The 20,761-nt window shown below is 38.8% G+C and overlaps 1 protein-coding gene and 1 long non-coding RNA gene across 3 annotated transcripts in view; one reads left to right on the forward strand and one right to left on the reverse strand.

Annotated features, from left to right (window-relative positions):
• The window catches only part of LOC137659500 (uncharacterized), a 498,613-nt gene extending 489,531 nt beyond the window's left edge, over nucleotides 1-9,082 (reverse strand). Inside the window, exon 1 of the mRNA XM_068394385.1 lies at nucleotides 8,948-9,082. The gene's annotated coding sequence lies outside the window, so the exon portion shown is untranslated. The remainder of the gene's footprint in view (nucleotides 1-8,947) is intronic.
• The window catches only part of LOC137659502 (uncharacterized), a 197,008-nt gene that overhangs the window by 135,641 nt on the left and 40,606 nt on the right, over nucleotides 1-20,761 (forward strand). The window contains exon 1 of one of the 2 annotated variants that reach the window (XR_011047557.1): nucleotides 12,928-13,006. The exons of the other annotated variant lie outside the window; for it this stretch is intronic. This is a non-coding gene — a long non-coding RNA (uncharacterized lncRNA). Of the gene's footprint in view, nucleotides 1-12,927; nucleotides 13,007-20,761 lie in introns of those variants that run through there. 2 annotated transcript variants of the gene reach the window in all.

A 20,761-nucleotide genomic window follows, 5' to 3' on the forward strand; every position in this document is an offset into this window, starting at 1 on the left:
TCACTCGAACCCCAGTCCAACAGATCGCTAGGCAGTAATGTTCACCTAGGATTAGCATAAACTATGTACAGTACCGATACAACTCCATGTTGGGAACAATCCTGGTACCTTCCTATCGTAAGCGGGGAGAGATCGAACAGACACATCTGCAGCAAATGGAGAGCTTAGGGGGTGACTTCCTTTTCCTCAAAAAAGAAATAATATACTAGGCACAAAGCCCTCATGATTACTAACTAAAGCATGAGGTTGATAGCATGCGCACCCCAGGAAGTGAGGAATCCAGGGATGAGGAAATCAGTCAGCTGAGGGCAGTTGCGGACTAGTCTGACTAGACAAATTGCATGTCACCTGGTTCCTTGCCAATGTCATCATACGCATGCACATCGATCACGTGAATCCGAGTGTGCATTCCAAGTAAGTGCGGACTACAAGCGGTCGCAGATTCCAAGCACAAATGTGCACACGTAGGGCTATCCACTAAAAACTGAAGTGATGTTGTCCTAACAGGAGGACAAGATGATGAGTGAGCGCTATTATACGAGTGCGCACTAACAGAAGAACGCGTGCTTGATGGAGCACTCCATAAGAGATGTATGCTCTCTAGACTCACTTGTCCACCAACCTGGAGACAAATAAAACCTCTCCCCCAGCTTTGTTTTTGACACTTTACTGAATCAAGTCCATGTTTTTACTTGTCCTTGGGCATGACAAGCTTTAGATCATAGTGCAGCAAATGACTGTGACTTCCCAATGATTGAACCTCAATTTAGCTTGGGGCTGGCCATGGAAAAGCAGACTTGGGTGTCGAGACGTCGTGTTGTCGTACTTGAATCTCCATCAGGGTCTGTCCCGACTCCACTGATTCGATCAATTGGGGAGGGTATAAGCAGAAAGCCTAAGAATCATGATTCTATCGATTGCTATAGTGTATAAAATTCCATTACTGTACTTCAAAGAAGTCTGAATTGACATAATAAGCTCCCCTAAAGGCAATTGTCTCAGGCGCCTTCTTCCTACAAAAGATACACAAAAAAACTTGATTAGAAAAAGCCCTTCCCAACAACTGAGTGTGTACACAATGTGGCATATCAGTGGTTGTTTGAATGGTGAAATCAGATTTGAGAAGTAACCTGTTCCAACACTAAGTGTGACAGAGATGGAAGATCTTGGCGGTTAGGGAAAAAAGTCATGGACTGGTGTCTGAGCATAGGAAAATCGGTAGAGAACAAACATCGGCGCGTAGGGAGAATTTGGACAATGGTGAGAGAGAAATGCCAAGGGAATGTCCTAAAGCAGCAGAAGGACGAGAGGCTGCCAACATCCCAACCATGCAGTGCTTGTATTCAGCCTTGTAAGAGACCGAATACTGGTAGCATGAGCATGAGCTCCTGTACCCCAAACCAAAATACTTTCCAAGGGTTGGGTATTGGTACAGCACTGCTCTTTCCATGAAACCATGCAGAGGAATCAGTTGAAGTCTTGAGAGTGAATGCCATATTGGTCATCCTGTGCTTCGGTGATTCCTTCTTCCTCCTCTTCAGCAGTGGGAGAGCCGGAAAGGAGTAACAGAACAGGTGACCTAATTCCTGGCGATTCACAGGTGATGATGCTTGAGGCCTGAGTAAGTTCCAATCATTGTTCTAGATCATGTCGTTCCCAAATGCAAGATTCACGATTGCAGTAGGTAAGGGTCCCATGTGTAGTACAGTAAAAGGTTGTAAGGTGATCGTGGTAAAAGGGCGTAAAGCGATCGTGAAAATGATCGTAAGGTTACAGATCGCTATAAATGATCACAGGGTTCCTGATACCAGTAAATGATTGCAAGGTTCCTGATCACAGTAAAATTTAAGGTTCCCGATCGCTGTAAACAAGTGTAAGCTTCCCGGTCATCATAAACAGTTGTAAGGTACTGAATCATGGTAAGCAATCGAATGGTTCTTTAACAATATCAGTGAACGATCGTAAGGTTCCTGATGGCTGTAATAAATGTGGAAGGTTCCCCATTCCAGTAAAGGATCAGAAAATTTCTGATCCCAGTAACTGATCAGAATATTTTTGAACATGTAACCAATCAGGTTCCAAATCACGGTAACCAACTGGAAGACTTCCAATCATAGTAACCAATCAAAAATTCCCATGGGAAACACTGATCATGCAGAACAAGTGCCAGGGTTCAAATAGAATCTGAACATTCCAATAAAGACAAAAGACGAATGAGATGCTGCACAAGGAAACCTCACTGCTAATGAAGGTAAGATCTTGTAGCCTGTGCAGTACTGTACAAGCAATGAGAACAATCAGAGGTTCCTCTTCCAGTGCATCGTGTTATGGAAGAACAGGATCAAAGTGGATAAAAGAAGTTCTGTGACCCAAAGATCACTAAAGAACATATGAGAAGTGTCCAATCGTATATTGTTGAGAAAACAAGGTGAACATCTGAACCTAGTATGAAAACATATTCTTGGGAAAGTATACATTGCTCATACATAACCTCTGAATGTATAAGTGTTCAACCTGCTCATACTGGTTAGAGACCTTTTCTCATAATCGAGAGGACGGGAGCTTGAACTCGTTCAAGACAGTGCTAAAAATGGGTATGAGAGACTTTTTATCCTAAACCAAGCTTTGGGTACAATCTTGGTATGTACCACTTGTCTTGGTACATACTGTCCTCATGTGCTTAGTGTTTTCCCTCTCTCTCCTGAAGGCTGTATTGTCCTCATGTAATTAGTGTTTTACCTCTCTCTCCTGAAGGTAAGAGAGGGATCATCCAGGAGGGGGAGAGATAGGCGAGGCCCTTACTCCTACCAGCAATGCGTGCAACTATTCGTGAGAAAAGAGCACAAGGACCTGATGTGAGCACCCGTATCACATATCGGCATGTATTTTTGTGGAAGGAATATTCCAAGTATAGTACAGTGCTGTATGTATTCTGTCACCTTGCAAAATATGCTGGCGAAGGTAGAACTGTCAAATTTCTAGTCTTACTAGATGGCAAAAGAGTGCTTTCAGAATGAGGTAAGAGCACACACAAGCAGTTGATGGAACACTACTGTAGTGCAAACATATGAAGTCGAGCGCACAAGAGAGAACATATGGGTTTGAGTGGGATAGCGAGTGAACAGATGATGGGTGTGCGTAAACAGTTGATAGGTGCACATGGACAGATATTGGGCGAGCAAAAAGGAAAACTCCAAGGAGCGCATGGGTTTGAGTGGGATAGCGAGTGAACAGATGATGGGTGTGCGTAAACAGTTGATAGGTGCACATGGACAGATATTGGGCGAGCAAAAAGGAAAACTCCAAGGAGCGCATGGGTTTGAGTGGGATAGCGAGTGAACAGATGATGGGTGTGCGTAAACAGTTGATAGATGCACATGGACAGATATTGGGCGAGCAAAAAGGAAAACTCCAAGGAGCGCATGGGTTTGAGTGGGATAGCGAGTGAACAGATGATGGGTGTGCGTAAACAGTTGATAGGTGCACATGGACAGATATTGGGCGAGCAAAAAGGAAAACTCCAAGGAGCGCATGGGTTTGAGTGGAATAGCGAGTGAACAGATGATGGGTGTGCGTAAACAGTTGATGGGTGCGCATGGACAGATGTTAGGCGAGTGAAAATGAAAACTCCTAGGAGCAGCGCATGCAAGTAAACAGGTGAGGGTGTTTGCCAAGAGGTAACACACTCTCTCGTGGGGAGAAAAATGGTACGAGTCACCTAAAGTATCTCCTGTCATCTGGTTTTCAAGACTTCTTTGTCCAAAAAAGGATAAAAGAGGAGCAAAATCCTTCCACCTCAACCAGTAGTGCGACGTGACGAAGGAGCGCTCAGGTGTCCTATGTGTTGTCTCATCGTCTCTTGGAGGAGAAAAACTGTAGGAGTCTTGTATGTGCAACTCTTATTAATAGTTCTTCTCGGGCTTTTTCCTTCATAAAAGGGGTAAAAAAGGACCGGAGCCCTTTCTTTATGACTGGCAGTGTGTGAAGAGACGAAGGTGAGGCAGAAGTGGAGGAGAAAATTGAGATCATCTTTCTAGCGTGTTGTCTATTCCAGGCTGATGGCAACAACATTCCAATGAGGAAATATATCTTAAGAACTCTTTTGAAAGAAAGCCCCACCAGGAGATAATTCTGTAGTGCCTCCCTGTACACGGGAAGATGCTGAATAGCAGAACAAGGGTTATGTCCTCCTCTTCAACTCAGCAGCAGCAAACACTCCTTCCTCTGACAGCATGGAATATTGTTCAAGGAAAGCCAAAATCATGAGGTCGTCACCATCACCAGGCCACACTCGCAAAGGAATACAGTACAGTAAACAGCAACAGAAATGCTGTCAAACAAAAACAAGAAAGTGTATGTCGCTAAGTTACAGAAACTACCAATCAGCTACAGTCATTAGAAAAACTTCAAAATCTTTCTTCTTCCTTAATATCCCTTGCAGACAAAGAACTGTCACCCATTATCTAAAAGAAAAATACACTAAAGTCAACAGCAAGTGACAGTGCCAGTACATCTGTACTCTCCAGTGGATGAAAACAAAATACTGTAGCTACTCAGTGTGCTGGCAGTGAAAGGGACTTCTCATCCACCCAACAGTCATAAATCTTAACAGCCAAGTTTCAATTACTGTACACTAAAAATATACTCCTGTTAAAGAACGAGGCTTTATAGTCAAGTAGGAACACTCATGTTATCATATAATCTAGACGGTCTTCTTGCCAGATCACTTTCTTGTATGTAACTTTTGTCACAATGTTTTCCCCACAAGATAGTTTTTTTAACTTCCCATCTTCCCTTACCAATAAAACCTGGACACCAGTTGCAATAAAACATATTTTCATACCTGAAAATTGACATTTCACATGTAAAACAAACACTGGAAAACAACTCACCTAACCTAATTTAGGTTAACTACCTAGCCTTCTGGCTCGTACAGTGGTAACGAGTACGCCTAGTACTCACATGGCAGCAGATCGATCCCAACCTGGGACCGTGAGTTTAAGTTGTTTACCGAGGAGGCCAATGCTGTGTTTGGGCACCACAGTGAGGGGTTGGGCTTTCCCGGCTGACATTCTAGTGAGCAACCATTCTGATGAAACTGGAACTGAAACCCGACATCTTTACCTTTACTGAAGGGGACTATGCCAAACCAACCAAAGACAATGTGTCTATTTTTATCTCTCTTATTATTTGGAGGTGTAATTCCAAGGTTATGCCCTACAATATACTGTAATGGTCTCAGTTACTTTAGAGGAAATGATTAAGGAAAAAAACTATTTTCTATGGCTAAAAGTTCATTTTCTTAAAGAAAAGCCTTTGTAGTCAGAAACTGCAGGAATGGCACCATTTCTTGGTCTCTGATAAACAAAATTTCTTGTGGTACCTTCAAGCGTGAAGTTTTCCCTTAATATACATCAAGTACAGTACCGTACTATAGTTCAGTCCCTTTCTCAATGATGCAACTTATCAGTAGCTTCAAGTTTAAATCAAATAGAAATTACCATATAATAGGAATGCTTGCATCCAGGACACATAATTATCATACCAAAACAGGGGAATGAGTGTATAAAAATAGAGATGATAATATCAGGCATTGATGAAGGCACTGACTGGCCATTATGATGATTATTGCAATGGCAGCTTGGTTCTAATGATCAGAGAGAATGGGATGCTAAATATCACACATTTAAAGTAATTTGTATTTTTCATAACTACTATAGAAGGTTTAAAACATTTAAAGGTTACTCATGAGTGGCAGAGGCAAGGGACAGTGACCTTGCCTTATCAAGCACAACAATGCCCTAGAAACTGACCCTATATACATATGATCAGCACTAGAGCCTCTCTCTCCACTCAAGCTAGGACCAAGGAGGGCCAGGCAATGGCTGCTGAAGACTCAACAGATAGACCAATAGGCTCCCCAAACCTACCCCCCACATCCTTAGCTCACGAGAATGGTGAGTTTGAGCGGGACTCGAACCCCATTCTGGCGATTACTAGTCAGGGATGTTACCACATAGGCCAACACAACCCTGAGGCTTTTAATAGGCAGATGGTTCAGTGGAGTTGGAACTCAGCAATTAGAATTTATAGAGGTGGTAGTACAGTACTGTAGTTACTACCAGATGGTAGGCAGGCAGTCAACCAGATAGTCCACTAAGAAGCAATTTTGTCCTTAACCCACCAGGTAGCATAACCTGGTGGGTAGTGCAACCTGAAATTACGAGTTTGTATAGTTCATGTGGAACTCATACAAGTGGTGGTCGAGTTTGTAGTTGTGTAACTGAGACAAGACAGTTAGCTAACGTCATCATGCTAGCACTGTACAGTACATTGATCGTACTGTACCATATACCCAGTCCCTTCAGCTGGGTTGTCCACTCTGGAACTCTGAGGGAAGAAGGGGATGAGGGCAGACCCAATCATTCTACACAAAGGTGTGCTTGCTCGGTATCACACTAGACCGATCAGAGGTAACAGGCATCTGAACGTCTGTACTGTACCTTGTACCAAACGCATTCAGATCACTTCCTGGAGCATAGTAGATATGTTCTTGTTACAGTCATTCCCTCAAGGAAACTTCTCTTCATTTGGTTGAGCGAGAGAAAATCTTTTAGACACTTCTTCACCTCTGGCATATTTCTTTGGCGACGGCTTTCATTTATTATGAGTGAAGGTGTCGCAAAAGCGACTCGGGAACATCCAAAGGAAGGAAAGAGACGAAGGTGGCTGCCTACATCCTCACAAGCAGTCTTTGTGCTTGGTCTTACCATTGCATGAGACCTAATATTCTCTCTCTGGATTCTGTTCAATAAAGAGCTATCATAAGGAAAAATCAATTCCTCCAGGACCGAGGAAGGACAGGATTTAGGACGATAGTGAAACCTGCTTTGCGGTGTCCCTAGACTTATACTCTGGACTCCCTCCCAGCCGTCATTCAAGTTGCTCTCTAGTGGTTTTGGGGAGCATTTATCCCATCATCATCCTCTCCATCCTCCTGTGTGTTATGCCAACAATGCATGAGTAAACCTTTTCAAATGAAAATTCCAGAAACGACCTCCATCGCAACACTAGATATGAGCTGCCAATGCATACAGCCTGTATCCCACCAGTGTATCAGGACAATCTTATCCACCTATCAAAGACCTAACACTGGTTGCAGGAGCATGAGCTCCAGTACCTCGTATGGATACATCTACCTGTTAGGATGGTTGGGCTTTGCAACTGGACACCTCATCCCACAAAGCTTTGCAGAGGAATCTGTCAATGACCTGAAAGACTTAGTTTGAGAGGTCATCCTGTGCTTCACTGATTCACTGACCTCTTCCTCAACCAACACGATTGTTTGGTTGTCTCTGGAACCGAGAGAGAGAGAGAGAGAGAGAGAGAGAGAGAGAGAGAGAGAGAGAGAGAGAGAGAGAGAGAGAGGGGAAAGAAGGATAGAGCCCTTCATTCCTAATGACAGTGTGCACACTCGTTCTCGTAGGAAACAGAGCCCAGGTTGTAGGTGTGTGAGTACATGCCCCTCGCACTGATAAGTACAGTATATTTGAGGATGTGAATGTTCCACATAAGAACCATCTCACCTCAAAAATGAGGCATGAACATACAGTACAGTACTAGGTTCTCTTCCCCAAGTGGAATATTCCCAGCATAGCTTTTTTCTGATGTTAGAACAGGGTATGAGGGTGGCAGAGTGGGTCCACTTCTCCCAGGAAATAAAGAAACAGTGATTTAGGTCAGGCTAGGTGTGAGTTATTTAGTGCATGTCCCCTTCATTTCCTCGTACCTCAACTACATTGGTAATCGCCGCCACCATATAATTTCCAACTACTGTATCTATAGTGCCTCTAATAATGACATTTTCTTGCAATGCTTTGATGCTTATCAGGTAAAAGGGTAAAATATGCTTCTTCAGGCATATTTTATGTTATTATTTTTGTACCTTGAGGTATTTTTCTAATATTAGCTTATGGCAAGGGTGGATTGTATCCCAGTATGCAAGAACATGGCAATTTAGAACATGGTTAGTGCATATCCCTTCCTTTCCTTGCAACTCTAATATGTCGGTAATTCCCCCCCCCCCCCCACCCCCACATAAAATTTGCCACTTTCTACAATTCCTATAACTTTGACTGTTCCTATAAAGTTTTGATATTTATCTGTCATTATACAATTTTCTTAGAGTATTTTCTTGTGTATTTGGATACTCTAAGGAGTTTATTTACTTAAAAAATTGGTCATTTTTTGTTAAATTCCTCCCTGCCAGTTTTGCATGAAAAAATTTTATTTCCAGTTAGTTTTCTTATGTTATTGAGTTTCAATGTCTTCTTCGGCAAAAATATAGTTTCGCGATTACAACCATCCTACGTACATTAACAGTTATGGGAGGTATGCGCACACATCGTAGGGTCACCAGGCTATCGCTCGCACACGAAAAAAAAGAGGAGGATCCTACCTAACACTGCTCGTAGAGATTCACACTTAAGCATGATCATATGAAATCATTTACATACTAGTCTTTGCCCAGCTAGCAATTCAACCTTTACTCCTTGCTCACCTGTGCTGGCATGCAGTACATGCTGGATTACGCAAGTTAGCTTAACTCTTAACAGTGCCCTTGTACTGTACATTACACCTCTAAGAAACTACAATGTATTTCCAGATGGTTTTATTACATGGAAGAAAGATAATTGGCAAAACATGATTGTGCAAATAAAAATAAGTAAACAGTGAGGTGCATTTGTAAATATATACTGGACCGCAAAAGTGTAGGCAACCCACAAGTCTAGCATCTGTAACTTGTCCCTGATTTAAGTCTGACACATGATTTTGTTGTCAAAGATCATTAAAATCAATAAAAATACAGAAACCAGGTAATTAAAATCAATATAAATAGGCAAAGCACGATAAATTAATAGAATATGAAAATAGCCAAAATACTCACCAACTGCACATATATTTCCCAAAAACTATTTAAGTCTTCATGTATCTCCTTTTAATTTCACTTTTTTATTATAAATGTCTTTAATGTGAATAGTTACACTTCAAACACAAATCACTCATAAGTAAAACTACAGTATTTTAGTAATCCAATTGACGTAATAATGTTCCACCTGACAGAATACAGTTAAGACGAAAAATTGACTTTACAAAATTATTAAAATAAATTACAAAAAAACTAATACTTTATATTATAAATGTCCTAAATATCTTTAATGTGAATAATTTTATCTCAAACACCAATCACTAATAAAAAAAATTTGAGTAATCCAATTGATGTAAAAAGGTTCACCCAACAGAATATGGAAAAAAAATTGGGATTTCATAATAAATCACAAAAAGGAATTTAAGTTTACAATAAAAACACAAAAGTTAAGTTTGATATATTTGTGCAAATTTTCTTAGTTTATAATATGCTAATTTCTTTGATATTCTTAGCAATTTAATTCCCAAATGCTTTATGGAAAACAGGTCAATTCTTATTTTTTTCCTTTTTTGGCTCGTTCATTGAGGCAAATATTCTCTCTCTCTCTCTCTCTCTCTCTCTCTCTCTCTCTCTCTCTCTCTCTCTCTCTCTCTCTCTCTCTCTCTCTCTCTCTCTAGGACCTTACGAATTCAAAATTAACACTCGAATTTCCTCTCTCTCTCTCTCTCTCTCTCTCTCTCTCTCTCTCTCTCTCTCTCTCTCTCTCTCTCTCTCTCTCTCTCTCTCTCTCTCTCTCTGGCCCAAAATATAGTCTAATTACAACGTGATATGAAAGAACAGCGGCGTAATATCAAAATTCCTCACAAAATGTTCTCACTGAAATCGACAAGGGAAAAAAATTACGAGTTATTCAAAATATTTAATTACATTCTATTCATTTTTCAATTCCCGTGGCATTTCAGTGACATTGTTCCCTTTTATTAATATTGTTTTTCATTAGATATTTACATATGTATAATGTTTCTTTTTTATTTTGCCTGTTTTCCATAATTCCTTCTTTTTCAGGAATGTTATGAAACGAATTTTGTGAGGGACTTTAAAATTTCTTCCATTTCTTCATTTAATCATTATCATCTCCAACTTCTATTGACGCAAAGGTCCTCGGTTAGATTTCCCCAGTCGTCCCTATCTTGAGATTTTAAATCAATATTTATCCAGTCATTATCTCCCACTTCACATCCATAGTACTCAGCCATGTAGGCCTGGGTCTTCCAACTCTTTTATTGTATATTGGAAGAAATTTGGAATTATGCCATTCACAACAAATCATATATAAGAGATACAGCTGAATACAATTACTATTAGAATGGCAGATTGGAATAGCAGATTGGCCAGGGCACCAGCCACCCATTGAGAAACTACCGCTAGAGAGTTATAGGGTCCTTAGACTGGCCAGATAGTACTAAATTGAATCCCTCTCTCTGGTTATGGCTCATTTTTCCTTTACCTACACTACACATGCACGGAATAGCCTACCTTATTCTTTCCACATTCTCCTCTGTCCTCATACACATGACAACTCTGAGATTAGCACACAATTCTTCTTTACTCAATGGGTTAACTACTGCAATGTAATTGTTCAGTTGCTACTTTCCTCTTACCAAGGGTAGAAGAAACTCTTTAGCTGTGGTAAGCAGCTCTTCTGGGAGAAAGACAGTCCAAAATCAAACCATTGTTCTTTAATCTTGGGTAGTGCCGTAGCTTGTGTACCATGGTCTTCCACTGCCCTGCGGTAGAGTTCTTTTGCTCGAGGGTACGACTTAGCTACGATTTTTTATCTTATTTCTCTTCCTCTTGTTTTTTTAAGTTTTTGTGGTTTATATAAGAAAGCTGTATTTTAATGTTATTCCTAAGATATTTCATATTGTTTTTATTTCTTTTGTAGTTTATTTATTTCCTTACATCGCTGAGCTATTTTTCACTGTTGGAGCCCTTGGGCTTATAGCATCCTGCTTATCCAACTAGGGTTGTAGCTTAGCAAGTAATAATAATAATAATAATAATAATAATAATAATAATAATAGACTATCGTATAGGCCTAGACCTACTGGTAAGTGAAAAGAATGGCTGGAAAATAAAGTGAACCTGGAAATATTCTGGAAATTAATAAAATGAATTAGATAAAAAAAGTGAATGACAATTAATTTGCATCAGCAACCCCTAATAGTAACTGTGATAGACTTTAGTAAAGCATGTGACTCTGTAAAAAGGGAGGTATTAATAGAAGTTTTAAAAGAATACAAAATTAAAACCAAAATCATAAGTGCAATTACAAGGAGATACTACGGGCATTGACTTAGGAGAAGGTATAGAACGAGAAATGGAGGTTACGAGGGGAATTAAACAAGGTTGCACAGGATCAACTTCACTTTTTAAACTGATTTCGTATATTGTTATGAAGAAAATAGAAGAGGAAGGAAACGGTTTCAGAACTCAATTAATAAAGATAGAATCATTACTTTTCGCAGACGATGCCTTAATAATTGCACAGGATATGCATAATGCAAAGCGTAACATCTAGATATTAGTAGAAACTAGTAAAAAATGTGGGTTAGAAATTAATAAAGAAAAGTGTAATATTATGATTTACAATATGAAAAAAAAGCCAGATGACATAGCGGGAATCAAAGTAGTAGAAGGTGTGACATACTTAGAAATAAAGCTAGACAATAGTATGAATATATTTAAAACTCAGAAAAGGGTAATGATGGAAAAGGCACAAAAATTAGCTAATCTAACATATACAGTTATAGAGAAAAGTTGCAATAAATTAATGATAGGAAAAACGTTCTGGAAAAGTATTGCTTTACCATCTATTTTGTATGGAACAAATGTTATAAATCTAACAGAAACTGAAATAGAGAAACTACAAAGAATAGAGAATGGGGTATATAGGAAGATCTTAGGTGCCACTAAAAGCACAGCTAATACTGCTCTAAGAGGGGAGATAGGTGCATCTTCTATGAAAGCAAGGGTGATGGATGGGAAGCTGCAGTACTTAAATCGTACCCTGAATGGAAAGAAGGAAATACTGAAAATAATTATCCAGGATATTCAAGAAAAAGAAGGAAGATGGTGGAAACAACCTGTAAAGTATTTGGAAGAATTAAGTTTAGGTATAAGACAAATAAGAAGAATGAACAAGGCAGAAATAAAAACGGAAACCAGAAAGTGTGATACTGAAAAGTGGAAAGAAGAAATAGAAAGTAAAGTGAGCTTAGAAATATATAGAACGTGGAAGAAAGAAAGTAAAGAAGAAGAATTTTATGAGAACACATTTGCTTCAGTGATGTTTTTATAGAGCAAGCACCAATACCTTAAAACTTAATATTGTAAATAGACACAATGGGGGAATATAAAATGTAATTTTAGTGAAAATGAGGAGGAAGATTTGATACATTTTTTGTTATTTTTCCAGAAATATAGAAAAGAAAGGAATGAAGTAATTGAGCTATATCGACCATATGAAGAAGACTTAAAGAAAATTATAGGATTATTTTTTTTCAGTGAAACTGGAAAAGGGAAATCGAATAGGAGGAAGTATATGGCAACACATTTTCATCAGTTTTATTATTCAGAGCAAAGACAAACACATTGGGCTTGATTATATAAAAAAAAACAGACGTCAAGATGGAAATATGAACTGTATACGTTGTATATATGTGTATTATATTGCCCACAGTATAGTGATATAAGAATAAAAGCAATTGAGCTCCAATAACAATACAAAGGAAATAGTGCACAAACAGCTGGAAAATTCCATTTTTTTAAAAAGAAATATTGAAAATAATAAAAGTGTACTACAACAAATGTTGATGAAAAAAAAGACTAGTGAAAATAAGGAAGACACAAAACTAGAAGACTTAAAGAGGCGCCGTTGCAAAGGAGAAACCTCAACGTGAATCTGATCTGATCTGAGATGTAAACAAACAACACATTTGACGGTCTTCTAGGTCGCCTTAATTTGTCATCTACTTACTCTACACTTTATCTAGTCACTTTAATTTAGACTAAGAGGTAATTATATACGGTACTTCCTATTCTATGCAAATGCAGTACATGAACCATATATTTTCTAATTGGTTATATTGTTTTATCCATTTCTGCCCAAGATTATTAGTGATCTATTGGTGTGGCTTCACTTCAATTCACTTGCAAATGAGTGAACTCGAGTGCTCGTATTTTAGTGTTTTTCTATTACTTTAAGTATAGCAAACCCATAGAACGCCTCATTTAACATGTAGGCCTATGCCTATCTTCTAACAATAATTGACAGAGCACATGTAACTCATCCTTTAACAATTGCGGGAAAGCAAAACTAACATTCTAGATATGCTGTAGCCGGGGTCTTTGTACTATAGCGGCCACATGTAGGTATTATTATGTCTAGCTTAGAATACGGCAGTGTAAGGGCGTTGCAGGAGGCCGTTAGCCCCCCGTTATGTAAGTAGGTAAGGACACGGCTTATAGGTTAGGTTAGGGGGGAAAGTTAAGTTAGTTGATGTCCATTTTTAATCAATGCATGAGGATCTGGCTGCTGATATAGAAAGGTTCCCTGGTTTCATTGTATATTATTCCATGGTAATGTAACCTAGGAAAAAAACTAGTTTCTTATAGAAAAAATTACGCTCTCTTCGAAAATGACACTCGTTCCCGTCACAAATTAATAATTTCAGAAATAAATATACATCTATATCCTCCAATAATGGGGGACCCCCAGTGGGAACTCGGGGTTTTGGGTGGGGAAAACATACTGGGGAATCGATATATAAACGTAAAACAAGCCTTTTCTTCTCTATACATTACCTTCTTGAAATTATAATAACTGGAGGAAAATACAAAACAGTATATCTGAATAAACTTTGGAGGCGCCGTTGCAAAGATTGTGTCATGAAAAAATACAGTAACCAGTGCTGCCAACGTCCGATGTAGATCAAATGTTATTTTGTGACCTGTCATACTACTAGGCTAGGTTAGGTGGGTTTGTTAGGTTCTGTGCCCTTTTTGTACATTTTATATATTAAGTAAAACTTATATGGAGAAATTATTTAATATATGGAAATATCTATCATTACTATCTTTAGTAATGTCAACGTGCCGTTGGTAACTCTGTGTACCATACGTCAACATTGGTAACACTGTGTATTATTGGTAACGTTGCTAATGTTATCATTCGTTCGTAAGAGAAGTGACACCGTGCATCTTAAAGTTATCCGAATTGGTTGATCTGTTTGTTTCCGATTGAAATGAACATCAAATTCGCTTAATTCACGTTATTTACTATAGGAAAACAATTATATATCGTTTCCCCAGTATGTTTTCTCCACCCAAAACCCCGAGTTCCCACTGGGGGTCCCCCATTATCGTAGGATATAGATGTATATATATTTCTGAAACTATTCATTTGCGACGGAAACGAGTGTCATTTTTGTAGAGATCGTAATTTTTTCTGTAAGAAACAGTAGTTTTTTTCCTAGGTTACATTACCATGGAATAATATACAAAATTACCGGTTCCCTGTTGCCTAGTGTTTCGATAAAAAAAATAGCTTATAGGCCTATTTAGAGTGATAAGGACTAGATTTAAAGTTACCGATGTGACAACATTTTGAACAGAAAAATTTTTCCTTTAGTAAATAATGCGCTATCACTAAATTTGACCTTTATTGCAACAGCAAGTTAACCAGAAACCCATTAGACCATCTAAGAATGGGGATATTTTTTTTTCTTTAAGAAATCCAATGATTTTGATCCACGTTGCGCTTGCTTCACTCTAGGGGAAAAGAGGAGCATCAAGCTCCTATGTTCTGGCAATTAATATTGCAATGATCAATAATAAAACCAAATAATGATATGCATTGCACTCAGTGTTGAAGACAATGCAGATAAGATTCGTCGTTTAGATCCGATACAGAATGTGGGCGCTTGCCACTTTCATGCTGAAATGATTCGGAAATTCAAGAGGCTATACATGATGATGGTGACAAAGTTATGTTGATGAGGCACATATGGAATGCGTAATAGGTATCACATTATAACCTGCTTTCGCTGTCAAAGGTATGGACATTTTGAAAATTATATTTCCATCCAGTCCGACACTGGAAACATACTTAGGTCGAGTCTCATTAAACCAATTTTAAAGACGTTGGGCGGGATATTACTGTACAGTCACAACGGATAAAACATAGTTTAAAGCAGATAAAGCATTCTAAAATAGTACTGTATGTGCATATTCATATTCATATCCTCCCTCCCTTATTTAAAAAAAAACTATTTTGTTTCCCCATTAAACCGCTTGCCGATACATATACCAAAAAACTAATGATTTGCAGCAATATTAATGGTCTGGAATGCATATTAAACACAAGATAACCCTTTGGAAAATATATATATATATATATATATATATATATATATATATATATATATATATATATATATATATATATATATATATATATGTATGTATGTATGTATGTATGTTCCCAATTGACTAATACTTGACTTATTCACACTTGCCTTTTGTATTAATCAAAATATTTAGTAATAAGTAATAATTGATATTCTATTTGATTTACATATCATGGAACCTAGAAAAAAATGCTAAACAAATCGTAAACCAATATAGGATAAAGTTAAAACCTAATCCAGGGAAAACCACAGGAAAGCTGATATTACGATGTAGACAGTAGACTAGGCTCAACCTACTGTACCTGAAATGCAATTGTAAAAGATCAAAGGAAAATTATTTGAATTTTGAAATTAAAAGAGGAAAAGGTGGAGTCTATTGTAACATGTTGGTTAAAAGGCTACAGGGTGTTGACCCCCCAAAAGAAACTTCATATCAAGGACTTATTCCATCAAATAAAGGGGCTCAGCCTCAGTTACTTCATATATAAATAGGTATGTTAAAGAAGTTTCTGCTGTAAAGAACGAGTTTTAAGATTCCGAAAGGCGTGACTGAAAGGCCACATTTTAAAAGGGAAACTAACACAAGAACACCACCTAACCTAATGTAGGAGCCATATTCCTACCTACTTATCTACTGGAAGTTTACTCCTGTCCTAACCAACTACATAAGAAGTGTTATTGGTGTGTTTATTATAGGTGATTCAAAGTCTTGATATCATTAGCAGACTGAGCTATGAAAAACACGTCCGAACATTCACGGGTGCTAACAAGGAATGATGGAAGAAGGTTAGGTAGTGTCGGTGGTGGGGGGGCAGTAGCTGTAGTGAACGACACCTCGTAGTAACGGCGGATTTTGAGGAGGGAGAAGTCTAATTGGAAAGGGATCTCTTGGTAGTGGTATCACTCGCCCCAGTTTTAATACCGACACCCTTTAGGGGTGAGCGAGCTGGATATATTCCTAGCATTCCATGCAACTTTTTTCTTTGGTATATTTAGCAGTATTTATACCTTTGAAATGGTGCTTTAAGGAGCATTTCAGTGGGCGACGCAGGTTCCTCGCCCAGGAATAGATTTTTCCTTCGTCAAAATCCCTTTTTGATATGTCTGAAAAAAAAAAGTTTCAAAATGGGAGGCTTGTTGGGAAGTAAACACAGTGTTACGATTTGTCTTAGGGTAAGGTAAGGACCTGGAGGTCTGAAGGAGTGTTGCACTGGGATTATAGACTCTAGTGAGTAAGGATACGAGTTCAGGTTGGGTGATGTCATAACCTTATGTTTGATTCCATTTGAGAACATGGTTTTTCAGTTGTAACTTTTAGAATTGTGAAACATATAATTTTGATAGTATGAATTTCCACCTAATAGCCTTTTTTATTAGAATAATTCATCATTATTATCATCTTCTATGCCTATTAACGCAAAGGGCTTCGGTTAGATTTCTCCAGTCATCTCTATCTTGAACTTTTAAATCAATACTTCTCCATTCATCATCTCTTACTTCACAATTCATTGTCCTCAGTCTGGGTCTTCCAACTCTTCTAGTGCCTTGTGGACCCCAGTTGAAAGTTTGGTGAATTCATTCACCTATAAATATACCAGGAACACTTAGTGCTATTTTCTTCATAATGGATAATGCACTATACAGTACTACAATATAAATTTACCCAGTATTAGTGAGGGGATTGTAGTGGACTTAATCAAGTCTACTACACACTATTTTGAATCCCATATCTTATAGTCATAAACTAATAATAATCTTGGTTTTAAATTTATTTAAAAATCCTCAGTTATATGCATCTAGACATTTATTTTGCACTCTCTCTAATTCAAGAGCTACATCATTTGCAATCACCTTTCAGATGACCTATCAAAACTTATTTCAACAGGCGTTGAGCGCGTGCCTGTACCAGTTGTAGGGCGCGCGCGCACAGGAGAAAGAGGGATTTTGCGGTACCAAGAACCAAACCAGATTGGGAAGGCGTTTCGTTATATGGTACATGATTTTACACCCTTGCTTTACCAGTGCTCGGTCGCCTTTTGGACTGAGCAAGCACACTGAAAGAAGGGATCAGCCTTTCTAACACCCTTTATCTATGACACTCAACTGATCTCTCTTCCCTTATGTAGGAGAGAGAAAGAGTTTGTGTGATGCCAAGAAGTGATCCAAACTGATAAGGCATCATGGTACACAAGTCATGGGCTTATGGTCTTGCTACCGGTATTGAAGGGCAGGAAGATGATTTGTAGTAAGGTTTAATTGTTTCCGTTTGATGGAGGGTTTGGGGTGAGAGGAACCAACGATCATTCTCCTTGTTCGTACTTTCTCTTTTGTAATCACTATCAGGAATACGTTCCTTTATCTCCTTGCGATAGATCTCTTGTGGCTCTTGGTTCCGAAGAAACAGTTTCCATGCATCCATGCTACCAGGAACATAATCATGGGTCTCCTTGTGGTTCATGGGGCCTCGGAAGATGTTCCAATGTGTACACTTGATCAGGAACTATGGGTTGTATCCTCGCATGTAAGAGTGGCGATACTTTACTTTTTATGAGTACAAGTGATCAGAACTAGATACTGTATCGGTAATACACTTGATTGAATGACAAGTTTATCTCTCACATGCTCATGGTCAGGAATACAATCATCAGTTTGGATCAGTTCCCACACTCGTGCATGATAAGGAACATGATCACAAATCAGCTGCTCTTTCATCTCATCCATGCATGATCAGGAACGTGAATACCTTACCTCCATGGAGTGCTCTTAGTGCTCGTACAATCATCAAAATGTTCCGTTGCATATTCACAATTGCGAACACAGTTAATCATCACCAGGCGACTGATTTCATGCAACCCGCCCGATATTGCGCTCACCAGCATGCTCCTATAGTTTTGACGGCACGAGTGACTGACAACTGATGTTTAATGTTTCGTAGGGATATTTTTGGCTGATTCAGCTGTCATATATTTTGTTGTTCCTTCTATTCTGCCTGAATCTTCCCAGTAAGGTTAATTTTGGTGGTCTGGACTGACACTTTTGACATTTTTCCCTTATAGAAAGATAACTGTTCCGTGATCTAGTACTGTACTGGACTGACTTTTCTTTAAATCACTTCTAGCCAAGTACCTGATTGAGTCTAAATCTCTGTGTTGCTACTAGGGGGTTACTGAAATTGTCTTCCTTGCTTCCATATGGCACCATGAAGGATGACATACCTGGGAAAGAATGGAATCGTGCAGTCTAGTTCTGCGTACTACTACCTCCTACCTAAGATTGAAACTCCTATTTAAAGGAATTGGTTTGTACAGTATTCTTGTAGGGTCAAGTAAAGAAATTTTTGAAGTAATTTATATTTGTTCCTGTGCAAAATAAAAACCTTCAGCTCTTTACTGTGGCGTATTACTTCGGCGGAGGCTGAAATCAGCCGATGAGCTTTTTTGTCAGGGTGTAACTACCCACCGCTAGTTAGTGGGTGAGAGCGGGGCAGGTTAACCCTCCTGCTCACGCCAGCATTAGCGACTAAACGTCACTTTTTATTTCAGCTCAGTAGTCAGTAGAGTAAAAACAGGGTTTGTTCCGTAACCGAAATACAAACCACGCTATTTACATTGGGTTTACTTTCGGCGTAGCTGAAATTGACGAGCCATTAGATTTTAACGAGGGTTTATTACCCTGCGCTAGTTAGCAGGGGTAGGGGGAGGGGTAGCTTGCTACCCCTCCCCCCCTCACACACCGGTGAAATGTCTCACTTCACTTTTGGCTCGGACGATGGACAGACGTGCCTGTCTTCGTCCTCACTTGGCAGCCATTATTTGTTTTGTCTTTACTTAATCACTTACTTTTCTTTTACTCAATATATATGTAAACATTTTTTCGTGTTTATGTATATATTTAAGTATAGAAATCAGTAAGTTTCCTTTTCAGAGTTCGTGCTTGTGTGTGTAGTGTACGATACCTCAGCAGTTAGGCCACCACAGTGTAATTTCATGGGTCGCGATCGAGTTTGACTACGGTCTTTCTCTCTCTCTCTTTTGAGGTCGTTCACCCTTTACTATGTTACCTTTACTACGTCTGAGCAGCTTCCTTCCCGTGTGGGTGGGGTTGCTACGCCGTACGTTTTGTCTCTACAGTATTAGTTTATGAATCTAATTGTATTTGTTGATTTTTCAGCTTTTGTAGAACGATTCCTTTTGGAGTTTTCGTTCTTTATTTAGTGTTCATTCATTTTTAAATTACATAATTATATATTTTCAATATTAAACTTACCCGATAATCATGTAGCTGTCAACTCCGTTGCCCGACAGAATTCTATGGAGGGATACGCCAGCTATCACAATACTAGAAGGGGGTGTATTTACCAGCGCCACCTGTGGCCAGGTACTCAAGTACTTCTTGTTCACACCTCCTCAATTATTCCTCTGTCGTGCTTCCGGCAAGACGTTCTGGGATACGCTTATGTTCTGGGAGTATTTTCACGACTTTGGTGAAGTATTTCTCTTTGATTTCGGCTGTCGCTTTACTGGAAACTTCTATATTAGCTTAGTTAGCTTTTGGAATTAATTTGATTAATTATGGTGACGAGAGAGTATGAACTCTCGTTCACCTTTCAATGGCCGACCCTTCCCTTAGACGGAAGTGTTGGTGTCTAAGAGAGTATAGACTCTCTTTTTCTTAATTTTGCTTAACAAAAGTTATAGATTTATTTTATATCTCTCTGCCTCTTATAGGCCTCTTCGATTAACTTCCTTTTATTATAAACTCATTAAAATTAATTTTTATATTTGTTTATATTCGACCTTCCTAATAGTAGGCGGTCTTTTACCGAAGTTAATAAACTTTGAGCCCGTCATTTCGGTTTTACCTGTTAACATATTATGCTATTTCCGCCACAGAGTTTGAAAGAATTTCTTTGATAGTCTCGTACTGTTTTCAAAGTTGAACTAACGTTTTGTTTTGTCTCTGCAGTTGTTGACGTTCAGAACGTTCAACTTGCACTCTATCGTTACGATAGAGAAAGAATGTTCACGGTTTCACGTTGCAGTAAGAGTAACCGTGTCTAGCGTTTTGTTCATTCTTTCTTAACTTAATGGTTTTGATCCTAATAAAGGAACTTTTCAGTTTTTTCCTTTAACAATAATATGTTTTAACGATATATATGATTGGGCTCTTCTCTCAGGTTCTAAGTCAAGAGAGAGAGAGAGAGGAGAGATAGAGACGGAGGGAGAAAGAGGATAAACGTTTCATTCAAGCCTGCCAGGCGTACGAGTAACGTCGTTATCGTTTTTGCTCTTCTCCCTAGTCTCTTTAGGGGAAGAAACTAAACGTTTCTAGAGTGATCTAGTGTTTAGTCTCTTTCCAGCCA

Source organism: Palaemon carinicauda, chromosome 20 (assembly GCF_036898095.1).
Source record: "Palaemon carinicauda isolate YSFRI2023 chromosome 20, ASM3689809v2, whole genome shotgun sequence".
Taxonomy (NCBI): domain Eukaryota; kingdom Metazoa; phylum Arthropoda; class Malacostraca; order Decapoda; family Palaemonidae; genus Palaemon; species Palaemon carinicauda.